Source organism: Corvus cornix, chromosome 9 (genome assembly GCF_000738735.6).
Source record: "Corvus cornix cornix isolate S_Up_H32 chromosome 9, ASM73873v5, whole genome shotgun sequence".
Lineage (NCBI taxonomy): Eukaryota > Metazoa > Chordata > Aves > Passeriformes > Corvidae > Corvus > Corvus cornix.
Genome location: NC_046339.1, coordinates 23,709,894 through 23,726,069, shown reverse-complemented (window position 1 = coordinate 23,726,069; position 16,176 = coordinate 23,709,894). Strand labels below are relative to the sequence as shown.

Below are 16,176 nucleotides of genomic sequence, written 5' to 3'. Positions count from 1 at the left end.
ACGGGGCCTTTTGATTGAGATGGGTACAGGGGGAGAGTCCTGGGTTGCAGTGTGTTCTATTACCATCCTCAGGAGCTGTTGAAATCAGGTGGGGCAGTGTTTCCTTGCCTCCTCCCCCCAGACTATCTTGCTGTTAATGGCCCATCATTGTCCTGCCGCCTGACTCAGAGATAACTCCCTCCGGACTATCTTCTGTTAATGAGCCTAATCAACACTTGACCTCATGACTCATTACCCCACTGTGAGATGCTCCACCCAGAGGGAGGAACCAAGCATTCCATCCTGGGTATAATCTGAGACTCTGAACACCAGAGACAACCTTTCCACTGGATTTCCAGAGGACAGGAGCTACACAGCCACCACTGGACTTTCTGAGGAAGAGCAGCCCCTTTTTCTACAGGATCACTACTTCAGGAGGACTGCAGCCACCATTCTAGCAGACTGCTACCACCACCCTGACTAACAGGGTGTCAGGTTGTATCCTGACTCTGCCAGTTTAACCCAGTGTTATCCACCTTTATTGTTTTTCCCCCTCCTTTTATTTCCCTATTAAATTGTTATTCTGACTTGGTGTCTCCCACTAGATTGTTTTCAAACTAGTACAGGGAGGCAAAGACAACGAGCATTGTTCTCCTCATGTGTGCAAATGTAAATCTGTCATCGAAATTATCCGCAGCAACAAACCCGAGGCGTATCCAGTGGGTCTCACCAACACACAAGGATGGTGCTGCAGGCAGGCAAGGGATCCTCCCCGAGCTTAGTCCACCAGCACAATCCAGGAAGAAGTTGGATAGTTCCTTCCAAACAGATCCTGATAGTCGGATTCCTTCACACAGATCCAAGTGCAGGATGAGCTCTGAGCAACCTGAGCTAGGGGAAGGTGTCCCTGCCCATGGCAGGGATGAGCTGGAGGAGCTTTAAGGTCCTTCCAACCCAGGCCATTTAATGATTCTATGATTCCATGTTGACCTCAGTCCTTTCTTTTCCCTGGCTAAGACACATCACCAAGGGATATTGCCTTAGCCCCTGGCGAGAACTCATTCCCCTGTCCACACCGAAGTGCTTGCAATGGACGACCTGAGAGAGCAAAAACTCAGCCCTGGAAGAGGACAACCGAGAAGAGGCCAAGTGAGTGAAGGCTGGAGACACTGGAGAAGGAGAAAGCTTTCTTTGGAGTTCCTGTTCCACTGGAATTGCCTCATATGTTGTGGCACAGATCATCCCATGCCACCAAGATCAGCCTTTGGGCTGACAAATTGGATGGGGATGATTCTCACCTTCCTTGCCCTCCTGAAGAGGGGGAAGGAGCCATGAATAGAGTGCCCCTCTGGTGGCCCCACGCTGCCCTCGTGGCTCTGTACTGGGCACTGGCACAGCGGTGTCAGATCTGTTCATGCCAAGCCATCTGTTTTAGAGTCCCAAGGCTCTGGCACTGGAGTGTGGACTTTGGCTGCCTTCCTTATCCCAGTAACTGCAGAGGCCATGCCTGAGCAAACCGAGCACAAGTGTTCAGGAGGAGGTGTCAGGGCTGTCTTTGGGAAGCATCAGAAACCTCTGTTTGTCCGAGTTCAGCGTCCCCACTTCGCAGATCAGCGTGGAAGAAGGGCAGGGAGACCCTGTGCTCTCCCTTTCTCCACGGTTTTCCCTTCAGGCAGCCTCAAGTGCGTGGCTGTGGGATTGGAAGCTGCACACCTGAGCATGGATCTCCCCACCCCAGCAGCTTTGCCCTGTAGCCCTTCGGGCCCTGGTGGCCTGGGCTTTCCTCAGGGTGCACAGGAGATCCCGCTCTAAGCAGATGCTCTGCCCTTGCTCCGACAGGACAAGCAGTGCCTTTCCCACCATTTCAGGAAGGCCTTTTCCCATCACCACTGTGTGTGATCCCCTGTGGATTGAGCTGCACACACACGTGGGGCTGTCATGTGCTGCTTCCTGTCCCAAGAGACTCAGAAGCTCCTGGCATGCTCTTAATTAATGTAGGGACACATCTGTGACAGCATCTTTAACCCTGTGAGACCTCTAACCCCATGGCACCCTGGTTTTTCTGCACCTTAACAGAGCTCCTTTGGAGACGGCAGTCAGGAATGATCCCACAGCTTCCCGGCCTCTCCTCTCTGCCCATTCCTCACCTGCCCCTTGGGAAGCACCTGCGAAGCCCATCTGTTTGTGCAAGCCTGGTGCTTGTGTACACAGCCCTCCCAAATCCTTGGGTGGGCATTTAGAGGGCCACGGGAGCAGGATGTGAGTGCTGACCCAGGATGTGGAGGTGGTGAATTCCTGAGCAACTGCCTCCTCATGCCCAGCTGGTGGATGTGTAAATGGCAGCTCTGGAAGGACCATGAACATGGAAGAAGCTGGTCTTGAAAAAAGCCAAAGTGTTTCTTCTTCTTGTCCATGAATTCTTGGCCCAGACAGAAGCCTTGGGAGGTCAAGGGACAGAGCTTGTCATGACAGGTGGGGACATCCTGAACACAAGTAGGAGGACAGATAAAGCCTCTCCAGGGCCAGATCCTCACGTACAAGGTCTAATAAAGGTATGGGAAGCTCTACCAGCTGAGAAGGATCTATAACACTGGGCTTACCCAGAGAGCCCTGAGCATTCCTGAGTTAGTCCCCTGTGGAAGGAGCAGAGCTCATGTGCTCATACACCACATGCTGACTCTGATTCATCCACCAACTGCTTGAATCCCCAGAGCCTCAGTCCTTGCAACGCAGGAGCTGTGCCAAAGGTAAAGATGGGTGAAACACAAACTCCTCCAAAGGCTGCTTGGACTCATTCCAGCCAGCAGAGAGTGGCCAGGTAAAGTCTTCACCATCCAGCTGGAATTGTTTATCTTTCTTTCCTAGTATTTGTCATTTCTGTGGTGACAAGTCCCTCTTCACCAGTGTCAACTCATTAGGCCTGGTAATGACAAGCCCTACTCTTTGTCTAATGAATTCTTCTAATCCCCATTGCCATCAGAGTCTGTTTACCCTTGAAAATACTTATAATGGTTTCATCTGCCTCTAATTCCCTTTTTTCTTGGTCAACATGGCCGGGATTTACCTTCATGATTCTTTATTTCTAGAATTCGCACAGACATAGATGACAGAAAAGGGAGAGATAGCACGTAAACACAGGATTGCTGCCAAAGGTTTTTTGCTGGCCCACCAAGTTCACGGACTTGCTTTCCACCTCTGCAAATAAGAGCCAAAATCCTGGAATGAGTCACAGCTGAACCAGGCCAGGCAGCCTTTGTTTGACTCTCCACGTATCTGCTGGGGACTTCCTGGGTCAATTTAGGATGCTGCAAACAAGCAGCTCAATTTACTCTGAAGGAGTGCTTGACCTCCACGTGGAGGGTTGATGCCAACCAAGGAGCAAGGCAAAGAGGTTGATTCCACCTCTGCCTTCCCAAGGATGGCATCGCTTGGGAAAAAGCATGAGCTGGTTTCTGTCCTGCCCACAGCCCACAAAGACGAGGCTGCAGCCTTAAGGTGCAGCAAGGGTGGCGTAACTGCACATCTGGGGACTGTGGTTACGGGCTCTGCTCCCTTTCTCCTGCCCCAGAACATGGGACTGGTCCCTCCTCTGTCCCCTCCCTTCTGAGCATGGTTTTAGGTCAGGCTGTCAGAGCGCCGGGGCCACTCAGACCTTCCCATCCTAAAGAGGCCCTGTGCAATTTCATTACCCCCTGCAATGTCAAACTGCAGCTTGCTCTCATCCATCCTTTTCCTCCTAGGACTGCCCAGCCCCTCCCTCCCCAGCACTGCTGGAGCAAGCTTCCTAAGGTGAATTAACCACATTAAATTTGTCTGTGTTATCTGCACTACCCTGGTGTCGGTTCAGGCGAGGATGATGGATATGGTCCTAACCCGACAGAAATTAGGGAAGTTCACACTGTGTTTTAATAGCAAATGCAGTGATTTGACAGTGAATAATGGAGCTGGTCAGGTTCTATTAGTGGCAGATTAGACCATAATTCAATCTCAAACCTTGCTGTTTTAAGCCTTTCTCACAGACTGTATTAAACCTGACCCAGGTCTGAAGAGGCAGAATGGAAGTGCTCCGCACATGGGGACGAATTACATCCCACAGCCTGGGACCTCCAATTCCAGTGCTCAAACTCACCCATCTGAGATACAATGAGGCTGGGGGGCCATCACGACATGGGGCTGCACCCACTGGAGAGGGGGCACAGCCCCACACAGCTGGAATTTGAGGCTGGAAGAACTGGGAATGCAGCACAGAGGAGGGACACACTGCACTGGAGGGGGAGGATCCAGGGGGTCCATCCCAGGAGGGGTACCAGGAGAGGGATGGAGACAATGGAAAGGCCCCTGTGCCTTGGTGGAGGGTACTGAGTGTCAGCGCTGAAGGAAAGCACCTCCATGAATATTGGTGCTTCACATGCTTCCAGGGAGAATGCAGGACACAAGGAAGAGCCCCCGGGGCACGGAGAGACAGAAAAATCAGGATTTTTTCAGCAGAGAGGAGCCAGGGAAGTGTTTCATGGTGCAGCTGAGCACCGCAACACCTGGCTGCCATCCCGTAAGTGATTCTGATGTCATTTCCCTGTGGGTGGCTTCCTGCAGCTCTTCCTTACCTCATTCCTACAAGCTCCAGCCAGAGAGTGTTTCCATCACCTTTCCAAGCTCCAGGCCTGCATTTCAGGCCTGTTTTCAGAGTTTCCTCACCCATTGGCCTGCCATGCCTGGGCTCTGTTTGCTGAACGAGAGCGTGATTGGGCACCTGACACGGGGCTGTGTTTTCTGATTGAGAGGAGAGTGCTGAATTACTTTAGCAATCATTTATTGAGTACCTAAGATACAGAAAACCTAGCAGAGATAACAACATCCTGCAGATTAAATCCTCCTTTAGAGGGGCCTCACTCAGGCTTGTAAACATTTTCCCACTGGTTTTCCCTCAGCCTCCATCCCCCCACGCTGCAAGCTGAGAGGGCAGGCAAGATTTTTGAGCATCTTCTCATTACAAGACACCACAGAGCCCAAAAAAAGCCATGAAATCACTGTCCTGCCTCCCATCAGGCAGAAGCCTCCTCATCACCAGCCTCTCCCAACACCCCGGTGGGGCTTTGGCTGACTCTGGTGCTGCAGCAACTTTTGGTCACTGGATGCCCAGGCTGGTGGAGTTTGGTGGCAGGCACAGGATCAGGACTGTCACTCCAGAGGGACACAGCCATGGACACCCCAAGGTGGTATTTTGCTTCTCTGCTGTTCTTGTGACCTCCAGAATCTCCTGTGTCCTCTCTGACCTCCTTGTCAGGAGTTCACGGGAGCTTTCCCTGGCACACCTTTTCAAATTCCTTTGCTCTGAGCTTCAAGGCAAACGGGGACCTCTGCAGCAACACGCTGGAAATAGAAAAGCACAGACATCATAAAGCAGCAGCACAGGCAGATACAGAAGAGCAGTCAGCAGGGTTCATTTACACCGAAGCACAGCTCCTGCTCTTTCAGCTCATTGGCACCTTTGGGGTTTATACCCTGCAGCTCCTGAGTGCAGAAGACAATTTCCACCTGGACAAGGTAGCCTCAGGCTACCAACACCCAGAAACTGCTGGCCTTGGTGGAAAGGATGAAGTCTATTTGCCATGATCCACCTGTTCTGGTTTGTGAGAGAGCCAGGACCCCAAGGGAACCCCCTGGGAGACATTGGCCCTGAGAAGACACAGCAGCACAGCTTCCAGTAGCTCTGGAGGGGTAGAGGGCCAGGATGGATGATTGGTGGAGCTGGAAAGGGCTGCTGAAACCCACCAGGGAAGCAGAGCAGCCGTGTCTACTTGGAGGTCCTGTGCTGGAAGCAGCTGCAGCCCCTCCCTGCAGTAGAAGAAGCTGAAGATGAGTGGGAGATGGAGATTTTCCCATGGAGTGAAGGCAAAGGGGGGGACAGCTTCCAAGAGCTGATGGAGGTACTGTCAATCTCCCCAGAGACAACAGGGTTGGTTGAAATCCCTCCAGGACTTTATTCCCACATCTTATTTACCTCTGCCTTTTGGGCTGCAAGGGCCAGAGGTGCTTTGCTGTTTTCCAGCCAGGACTTGTACAAGTCTCCCTGTGCCAACACGGAGGCCAGGGATCCTGCTCCAGGACACAGAAGCCCCTCTCCACATCTGGCCCTCCAGGCAGCCCTGGGAAGCCTTTTTGCTCATCTGTGTAAGGGCAGCAGCACTTCATGGAGCACTTTGACACCAGCCAGTGATGAGTGTGGTACAAGGGCTGGCTCCTGTGACTTATCTGGGAAAGGTTCCCCGAGCTCCCCACACTGCAGCTCATCAGCTGCTGCCTCCTAATTGAACCTCTCCAGAAGGCTCCTCAGCACAGCGGGCGCTGCAATTACTCACCTCGCACAGACAGCAGCACTAATGAAGGTGGGTCAGAGCCCTCCCGCTGCTCATGGAACTCGGGAGTCCTCACCTGTGCTTCCCACAGAGGCACAGTCATTGGGTTTCTTTTAAGACCACATTATGGCTCTTACAATAGTGCAGGAAATCTTCCCTAGATGAGCTTCCTGGAGCAGTGGGAATGAATCCCTCACCTCACACAGAGCACCACAGGCTCTGCAGGCTTTTCCTATTTCACAAGTGCTGCCAGTGCGCTCTGAGAGCAGGAGATGCAGCAGTTCAAGAGGACCATCAGACCAGATTCCCTCTGAGGCTGTCACAGAGCACCTTCAGCTGAGCTTCCCTCCCCTCTGGAGTCCTGTGCTGGGACAGCCAAAGGCTGTAGGAATCAGACCAGTCTGGGGATACTGCTTTTGTAGTGTTTCCTTGACTCTTACCAGCATCACTGACCCTGGCCAACACCTCTGTTTGAGTCTGTGAACCCACAGAAACTCAGGATGGCTTGGGTTGGGAGGGCCTTCAAGGTCACCCAGTTCCACCTCCTGCCATGGGCAGGGACACTTTCCACTGGACCAGGCTGCTCCAAGCCCCATCCAGCACTTCCAGGGATGAGGCAGACACAGCTTCTCTGGCCAGCCCGTGCCAGAGCCAGAAGTGTGGGTGCCCTCAGCAACCACCCTCCAGCAGTGACCAGGAACCACCACAAGACCAGCCACCTCCAGGGACTCCCTGCATGTGTCCTGCTGGACTCTTCCAAGTGGGAACCTCATGATGGTCCCCTTGTGTACCAACACTGCTCATCACTCCCTGAATGCCCTTCCAAGGCTCTGTCACCCTCCGGATGCAGGGGTGGCATCCCTGGGCCTGTTGGGGATGACAACACTTTCCCTGTCCTGGTGGTTCCCATGTGGCACGTGCCATATATCACCTAAATAATGCACCAAGCACGCCTGTCAATAATGGTGTGGTGAGATGGGAGCTGGAATTCCATCCCTGCAGACAGCCATTCCGTAAGGGAGAGAAAGGGACACGCTCTCTGAAATGCTGTGCATTAAAGAGCATCTATGCTGCTAAACCCTTTAGAACAGCACTTAAAACATTTCTGTCATGGTCTCAGTGGGACCCTGGAGTCCAAATGGGAGCCCTGGGAGACTGCAAAGGTGGGAGGTGGGAAAAAAATACCCATTGTATGTCTTATACTGCTGGTGTAAAGCAGCTAGGACAAACCAACAGGTCAGTGTGCAGCAGCTCCCGAGACATCCAACCAAGCCTCTCCCATGCTTCCCCTGAGCCAGAACCTCCCTGAGGACACAAATCCACCTGAGACCTGAGCATTCCCAAAGGCGGTAAGAGGAGGCTGTTTGCATCGTGCTTCCGTGGCTCTTTTAGGGGCTCTCCAGCTCTGTGATCTCCTGGTGCCTCAAGGATCTGGGAAAACATGGAAGAGACCAAAAACACATTCTTAATGCCAGCCATAAACATGCCCATGAGGTTGGTATGGAGGCAGTCAGTGATGATGCCAGGGTAAAATTCAGTGTTTGCGGTGGCAGCAGCAGGGAGGGCAAGGTGGCAGGAATTTTTTTGGCAACCCTGATTCAGAATCCATAACAACCCAGCAGGAACACTGTAATTCCTGCTGCTGTTTCCCAGCATTGCAGCAAATGCAGGGCTGTTGTAGCCTAACTTGTGTCAGGGGTCAACTTTATAGCCAGGGAAAAGTGGGATAGGGAATCTTAACTTCCTGCTGCTGCCACCTCTGGGGAATGTGTAAGTCTGCTGGGAAGACAAAGGAATGCAAGGACTGGTAGGATACCATCCGGTAGGTTGAGGTTTGGAGGAATAGGCTGGAAAATAACCTTTGGAATGCAAACGTTGCCTTCTGCAGAATTGTGCCCTCACACCTCTTCCTGGGTTCGTTTTTAGTTTCAGCTTTTAATCGATCCAGCAGATGTTGTGGGGTTGGAGCAGGTGGTGTTTGTGGTGCTTCTTCCCCCTTAAACCTGGAGCCTCCCTAAGGGAGCACATGTGGCAGCCCCAACACACCTCCATAAAGAAGAAGCAGTGCTGCTTCTTTAAAACAGATAGAAATTTGAAGTCATTAAAATCTGGGTGTTTTTCCCCGCATGAAAATGTCCACATTTTCCCCATGTGATGTTTTCAGTCGTAAGCAACTGTGAGCGAAGAGCAAATGAAATCAGGGAGGGTCTGGTGGGCTGGGGAAGAGGGAGATCTGAGCTCCAGGTCCATGTTGCCACTCAGAGTTCTGTGGGGACATTAAACGAGCTGAAACCTCCTAAAGAGTGAGCCAGGATTTTACTACAGTAAATGACACCTGGAAATCCTCCTGGAAGGACATGGACAACCTCAGGGTTCATCACTGTGGCCAAATACACTGACTTGAAAAAGGTGGAGCTTCCTGCTGCTTCTGATCTACGGGGGAAAAGGGTCATCTCTGGAAATGCTCACCCTGAGGGAGCCAGATCTTAAAAACAAGGGGAAGTAAAAGGTTTAATGTCAGCACATGAATCTGGCGGGATGCACACATTCCTCACCAAAGCGGCGCTGCAGGAGGAAGTCACAATGCAGAGCAGACTTGGGAATGCTTCCCAGACATCTCAGTGCAGCACAACTCTCCCATCCATGAAATGGGAAAAATGCTACTGCTCCCACAGCTATAGGACACGAAAAGTACAAGGGGAGTAATTGTAAATTTGGAGAAAATTAGGCTTTTAGTGTCCAGAGTCAGTCCCATGTATTGGCAAAGTCCATAAATCCCCAGGAGATTGAAGGTGTGACAATATCAAAAGGTTGCTGAGAAATCACCCGTTCCTCTGCTTCAAGGTTCATGCTCAAGAGATTGCTTTCCCTGGCTGCAGAGACAATATTTCACGGAGTGGGGATACCTGGAGTCAGTCCCCTTGGGACTCGGAGTGAGAAAAAAGGAATCACGTTCAGTGCACTGAAGCATTTCATAACTGAGCTTCACAGAAAGTCAATCCCAACTATTTGCTCGGGGCCAGGAGAATTCGAGGTGCACAGGAGTGGTCCAGGCCAGCTGTGCCACACCCAGAGATGACACCTGTATTGGTGTTAATGACTCCAAAAACCTCAGTGCCCCTTCTCACTAAAGCAAACCAAAGACCATGCAGCAAATAAAAGGTGTTGAAGAGCATTCTGATTTTAAACTGAATTACTCCAAGTTGAGGGCAGTGACAGCAATCCTCATTCTCGCTATAGACACGAAAAGTTAAATCTGTAGGATGATACCAAAATCATTTGTGTGTTTCACTGATCATTCAGAAGCAGAAATCATCCCTCTGACTGCCAAATGTTTCCTGGGAAGATCAGACTTCCCTACCAAAACACTCTCTCCATCCAACGTTGGAGACAAACAACAAATGCTGGGGCTGTTCAGCCTGGAGAGGAGAAAGTGTGGAGACCTCAGAGCACCTTCCAGCATCTGAAGGGGCTACAAGGAGGCTGGAGAGGGATTCTTCATCAGGAACTGCAGTCACAGGGAAAGGAGGGATGGATCAAACTGAAAGACGGGAAATTTGGGTCAGAGAGACACAAGAAATTGTTCCCTGTGAGGGTAGGGAGGCCCTGGCACAGGGTGCCCAGAGAAGCTGTGGCTGCCCCTGGAGCCCTGGAAATGTCCAAGGCCGGTTTGGATGGGGTTTGGAGCACCCTGGGACAGTGGAAGGTGTCCTTGCCCATGGCAGGGGGCAGAACAAGGTGGCCTTTAAGGTTCCATCCAACCCAAACCATTCCATGATCCTCTATATCTGTTATTTGAGCCAACCACCCTCGCGATTAAAAATAAAAGTCTCTCTCCTGAGCCCTTCACCCCTTTTTTCACCTTCTGAGGAGCTCTGTCCCCTGCCTGGGTGAAAACCATCTCCAGGCAATAGTTCTGTAATGCCAGCAAGGAACCCGGGCATAGTTAGAGGGGAGGATTGGCAGCACCAAACCCGAAGCCTCAAAGAGCAGCACAATTATGCTCTTTACTGCTGCTGCTCCAGTAGGATCCAGACAAACCACGGGCAAGCCCAGAGTAATTTTATCCTGATATGCCTGTCTAAACCACAGATAGCTCTTCAGGAGGGTTCTCCCTCAGTTGTTAATTTAACGCTTGATATATAAGAAAAATTAGAATTAAAATGTGCCCGGCTGCTTCTTCCATTCCTGATTCCATTTAGAAATATCTCACATCTTGCCACAAAAATGAGCTAAAATGCTTGGAGACGTTTTAGGGCCTGTATTTTATTTTTAGACAAGTCTGTGTGATTTAGGATCCTGAACTCCAATGAAGTTTGCACAGATCTGATCACCACATTTAAATCCAGGCCCTGGCATGGAAGGAGAGACAGGTCTCTGGTGTTTGAATCAAGGGGTGGTTTGGGGTGGAAGGGACCTTAATGACCATCTCATTCCACCCCCTGCCATGTGCAGGGACACTTTCCACTATCCCAGGCTGCTCCAAGCCCCGTCCAGCGTGGCCTTGGACACTGCCAGGGATCCAGGGGCAGCCACAGCTTCTCTGGGCAAGCTCTTGAAAGACCACAAGGATATGTGGACCTGTGAAAGACAATCAGCCAGGTAGGGCTGAATCCCAGAGGACAAAGAGCTGGAGTCAGGTTTAACAGGTGACTTTCTTGAGACTTTAGGCGGGGTAAGCGACACCCAAAGCGTGCTGCTCCTCCCGCCATGGGGACAGCAAGGAAAGGAAACCAGATCCTTGCCTAAGCCACTGAGAGCCTTTCTCCCACTTCTCCAAGGCTCTCCAAGCAGCAGCCACGTGCACGTGATGCCATGGAGAAGATGCCTGAAGAGGCAGAGGCAGTTCTGAGCTCCACCGCACGCTTCTGCAAGAGGAGGAGGCAAGGACTACACTGGACCCTCATTAATCCCAGGAGATGGGGACCATGGGACCACGGGAGAGAGTGGGAGCTCCCACGTCTGTGCCGTGCCAGCGACACACGGGAGCCTGGATCCTTCACAGGCACTTCTGGGATTTCTTATTAAAAACTGAATTATTGGGCTGGGCATGAAGCACAAGAAACACGAGGCTTAAAGCACTATGCAAGAGCCCCGGAAGGGGCCACGGGTCAACACTGTGCCACCAGAGAAGGGAATTCCAGGATACTCACGTCCCTCTCCACTGCTTTGCTTTGCCCGTGGCCCACACAATGAATGGAGATGTTTCAGCTTGGAGAGCCCAGAGTGGAGATGATGGGTGAGGAACGAAATCCATCCCTTTCGAAATCCACGGAGTTAAGCATTTGTGAGAAAATCTGTTCTCTGCACTCGTCAGGAGGGGAAAGACAAAAGGAAGAAGGGGAGATAAAGAGGGGAAGAGACAATGAGAAAGCTCTGGTTTAAATCCTGATGAGCCAAGTGCAGAGGATGGAGCCTGAAAAGAGATTTTCTGCCCCAAACGCAGCTCCTGGCTGCTTTTCCAGGAAAGCTTTGCAGAAAGCTGCCCCCCAGTGCCTCCAAATAAAGCACGGAGGTCACAGGAGAGGCAATATCCTGGGAGATGTGCAGAAGGACAATGATCAGGGAGCACGTTGTTGTCAAAACCTTGCATTTCAAAAAGGAAGGACTGGTGATAAATCTAGGTAGGGAAGACAAAAAAAAATGTTGGGGCAGATATGTAAAAAATCTGGGTCAATCAGGTGATTAATTGATCAACTGATCAAGTGCTTGATCAATAAAAGAGAGAGGTCTGTGCCAAGGACTGGAATGAGGAAGATGATAAAGGAAAGGACAAAGGCTGGGAGAAATCCCTTTAAGGAATGCCCAAATCATCTACAGTGCCTCTTCTCCAATAAACAGCAACACATTTAAACCTTGCAGCATTCCCTAATTATTCTGGACATGAGCCTGGAGTGCTGCTTGCCCTGGGCATGAACTTGTCCATGAAGTGCCCATCTTTAGGAGCACAGAAAGTTCTCTGTATTTACAAGGCAGACACCCATTTATTGTGGCTGGTGTGTGCCCTGTGCAGAAGGAGAGCTGCTACAGCTACATGAATTTAGTGATGGTAATTTCAGTGTGACCAAGTATTTCCTTCCCTGGAAAGGTAAATGATCTATGGGTGCCACCATCCGAGCACCCTGGGAGCCAGGCAGGGTGGTACGATAATATCCAAGAAATGAGGATCAGGTCTGGGTGCTGGTGCTGCTGCAGGCAACTGGAGGCTCCCCAGGTTGCCACAGCAGGGATGGACTTGGCTGCAAAGATCTGCATCCTGCAATACAGGGAAGGGGAAGGAAGTCTTCCAGAAGGAAACCTAAATTGGAGCCAGAACCAGCACCAAGTCATCATCACAAGGGTGAGCAATTAATGATCAATCCAAAATCTGCATTTGTTTCCTTTCTCGAGCACAAAATGAGGCCACTGGCCTCTCTGCATAGAACCGAGCTCAATTCATGGGAAACGCAGCACCCGAGCAGAAATTCCCGTGTTTGCCTGGCTCCAAGTCCAAACTGCAAAAAGCAGGTGCTCAAAGCACCGTTCTTTGCCTGAGGGATGCTGGCAGGGTACCCCGAGTGGGTATCCATGAGGGGATGCAATCCTGGGGTGGTCACGGACTCTGCCTCCGTTCCCGCTCCGGTCTCTCCCACGGGACCCAGGGAACTGGGGTTTCTCCGGCTCTGTTGCCATTCATCCCGGCACAAGGGAACCTCCTGCCTCACACCAGACACCACAACCAGACCAGGCTCACAGACACCAAGCTCCAAAGTAAAGCAAGACAATTTGCAATTAAAAAACCCCCAATATTTGTAAATACATCCGTGCCTCCTGCACAGTCCATCAGACAATCAGGGAAGCACAGAATGGCTTGGGTTGGAAGGGACCTTAAAGATCATCTCATTCCAATCCCCTGCCATGGGCAGGGACATATCCCCGTTAAAAAATAAACCCTCAAAAGGACCTCAAGCTTCAGGAGTTAAAACACAACAAAAGGTCCAACCTGCCCATGGCCCACACGGCGTTTCCAACAAGCTCCTCTTGCAAAATTAGCACGAGCTCAGCTTCCTCAGCTTTCTTACAATTCAAACTCGACAGTTTCAAGGAGAATTGAAAGTTTCTCAGCCAGGGTGTCTCTCATTCTTTGTTTTTCCTCTCTTTCTCTGCTCCGTCGCAGCATCCAGGAGGTTCTCCTGGTGGCGATGTAAAAAGCGTGTTATCGTTCCTGGGTGAAGAGGGGAAGCAAGCAGGAACCTGTGTTACACTCCAAGACAGACAGGGCTGATTAATTTGCAGTTAACATCAGCTCGCTTCATTATCCCTTCATCGGAGCCTGACAAATGCGCAAACAACAATGAAAAATAGAAATTAATAGGAGTATTAGCAGCCTGCTATGGATTTAATCCCCACAATAGAACATATGGATGTGTTACACCTTGTTTCTTTGTAATGACCTCATACCCACCCTCCTGTCCTTGGGCACAAATCTATTTAAATTTAAAGAGATCTATTTATATACACACGTGTGTGTGTGTGTGTGTGTGTCCGTGTCTATCCATATGCATGGGTACACGTGGCTGGGAGGGTTTGCTCATCACTTATCAGTTGAGTCTGGGAAAAGCACTTGCACTGAACTAAAGCACCTGCACAATTTGACCTTCTGTTCCCAATGTCTCAGCAAGAGAAGGAACCTCTGGGGCCCTGTCCCCACTCAGCTCCACACTGAAGGGGGAGGATCGACCCAGGCTGGGAGCAGACACAAACACCCTGATGCCACTAAGCACCGACCCATCGTCCTGTCCCCAAGAGAGAAGGCATCAGGGCGCCTCTTCTCCTCATTATCCTAATTTGCACCTCCTTTCCATGGTTTCTGATGCTTGTCTGCTCAGCTTGGAAGGTGCTTTTCACCAGGACATCATGGAGGTCTCACAGAGGAGCTGCCTTTGAGTGGGAAGCGGATGCTCTCCCATTTTTCTGTAGGCATCTCCTCCAGCCCTGCTGCTGTTTGAACAGGAGTGTGTGGGGAGGCCAAGGGGTGATTAAAAAATTATATTAAAGCATGTTTGTGCCAAACCTCTGTAGTCCCTCGAGTCAGGCAATGTCACCGCAACAGAGTGAAAATCCACAGTGGGGAGTCACCCAGGTGTTTTATATGCTCCAGGAAAACCTGAGGATCTGGAAGGAAACAGGGAATTTCAAGCATTACTACTTTTCTCACTGAAAGCCCCTTGAAAGAAATGCTATTGAAAGAGCTCCTCATCTACCCTTCAAGGTGACCTGCAAATGAAAAAAATGGGTTTCTGGCCTTATTTTTGGCTGAGTTACGAAGGTCTGGAAAGTTGGCAGGGATTCGAAGCAACACTGGGATTTAATTTTCTTTTTCTCTATTTTCTTTCTTTTTCTCTTTTTTTTTTTTTTTTCTTTTCTGCTTGAAATGTAGTTCTTGTCTTGCCTGGCACTCTGTGGGCAAAGAGAGAACCCATGAAATCCAGCCATGACAAAGGACTGACACTGGTACATCCAAGAGAAGGACACACCAGCTCCTGGTTTGCCTCCAAACGAGGAGAGGGAATACTTTTGCCTGCAGGAGGGTTATTTCTAGGTAGGAGAGAAAGCACTTATTTGGCTTCTCGTGGCCTCTATTTAACTCCCTGATCTAAGGAGATCTTGGGTGAAAGTAAGGCTCTGATAAAGATCTAATTCCCTTTCTTCTTTCAGTGCCTGCTGGGGGAATTCCCATGTAAGTAGGGCTGGAAGGAGTAGAAGGAGAGGGGAAAAACCCTTGTCTGTGTCAGGAAAAAAACTGACTCACACTAATAACTCACAGGGAAGGAAGGAGGCAAACATTAAAATGCCTACACGGAAATTTGGAGAAATTAGAAGCAATTAAATACTCTAAATCAGAGGGCTCTCACCTTGCTAAGGAAGAAAACCTGGATGTGGCAGCCAAAAGATAAACCGGGAAAAATAGAACTTGGGCAAGCAGGGAGCAGGGACATTGCTCAAAGGAGTTTGGTTTGTAAAGCTTTGCCAGGGAAGGGGAACCTGGCCCACGGGGCCACGGAGCGCGTCACCGACGGGCAATACGAGACCCGAGCTCCAGCGATGGGCATTACCCCCTGTGCCACCCGGGTGTCCTCAGAGGTGGCAGCCCCTGTGGCTGCCCTCAGCCTCCTCATCCCCACTGGCCCAGCAGTGCCAGTGCCACCCCCAGAGCCTCGCGGGTGACGAGCGGCAGCAGCGCATTTTCTGTCTCACGCGCTTATTTCCAAGCCAAAAGAGCTGAAAATATTTGAGCCACCAGCGACCTGATGCTGCTCTCCTGGGACACCCAAAAGATTTCTCACAGGGAGGGGCTGAGCTCTGGTGGCACCACCTCTGACCATGCTGGGCAAACAGCAGCAGTGCCACCCTCCGAGAGAGGGGACAACAGCCAGAGTGCAGCAAAAAGCTCTTGTTGCCTTCAAACTGTTTTTCCCTATACACAGCACCACAACACCACAGCCTGGGAAGGGAGATCCCTGGTTTTCCAGAGGCCTTGTGGGGTTAGAGAGATCGGACACCAAGCCTGCCACCAGCTGAGAAATTTGCACTGGGATAGTCTAAACAATTGTCCACAGCTGTAAGACGAAGAAGCAAAAATATTTGATTTAACTGAATTTCATTTTTATTTTGAATTTTTTATTATTGCTGTTGGGAGGACGTATCCATCATCCCTTACTCCAGAAGCCCTCACTTATTTCCACACCAATTTGATGGCATTTTTCACAACTCTAAACTTTTCCTGCTGAAAACCAGCGGGCTGGATCCTGGCTTGGAGCTCCAGAAAAGCACTGACAACAAAAGGCAGGAGCTGGCTGCT

The 16,176-nt window shown here is 50.7% G+C and overlaps 1 long non-coding RNA gene across 1 annotated transcript; it reads right to left on the bottom strand.

Annotated features, from left to right (window-relative positions):
- Positions 1-4,772: 4,772 nt before the first annotated feature.
- On the bottom strand, positions 4,773-14,563 carry LOC109146197. The gene is made up of 2 exons (XR_005602576.1): positions 13,318-14,563; positions 4,773-7,766 (listed from the first exon to the last, which is right to left on the bottom strand). It is a non-coding gene; the product is annotated as an uncharacterized LOC109146197 (long non-coding RNA).
- Positions 14,564-16,176: the final 1,613 nt, after the last annotated feature.